The following is a 390-nucleotide window of genomic DNA, read 5'->3' as shown; positions in this document are numbered from 1 at the left end:
GGGGGGGGATTTGGGGTCCCCGCTTTGGGGTCCCCGGTGCCATGCTGGTGGCACGTGCGCCCTGCGCGGCGCCGCCTCTGCCAGCCCAAAGCTCAGCCCCTGGGGCTCCGGGAGCGCCTCCCCGGCACCTCTTCAAAGGCGGTAATTAAGGCAATTAGCGGCTGCTCTGGGTGCTCCCTGCTCCCGCAGCACGGGCTGGGAGCCCCCCGAACCCAGGCAGCGGCCCCGAACCCCAGCAGCCCCCCACAGCCCCGGTGCTGGGGAGGGGGGGGGGGATCCTGGGGGGGGGGGGGGGGCAACCGCCGCCCCCCCCCAAGGCCCCCCCCCCGTCCCCCCCCCCAGTGGGCGATGGCGCAAGGCCACCGGGGTTGCACAAGGCGCTGGCGAGCG

The sequence above is a fragment of the Oxyura jamaicensis genome (genome assembly GCF_011077185.1).
Source record: "Oxyura jamaicensis isolate SHBP4307 breed ruddy duck chromosome 28 unlocalized genomic scaffold, BPBGC_Ojam_1.0 oxy28_random_OJ72019, whole genome shotgun sequence".
NCBI classification, from domain to species: domain Eukaryota; kingdom Metazoa; phylum Chordata; class Aves; order Anseriformes; family Anatidae; genus Oxyura; species Oxyura jamaicensis.
Note: the sequence above shows the minus strand (reverse complement) of the source record.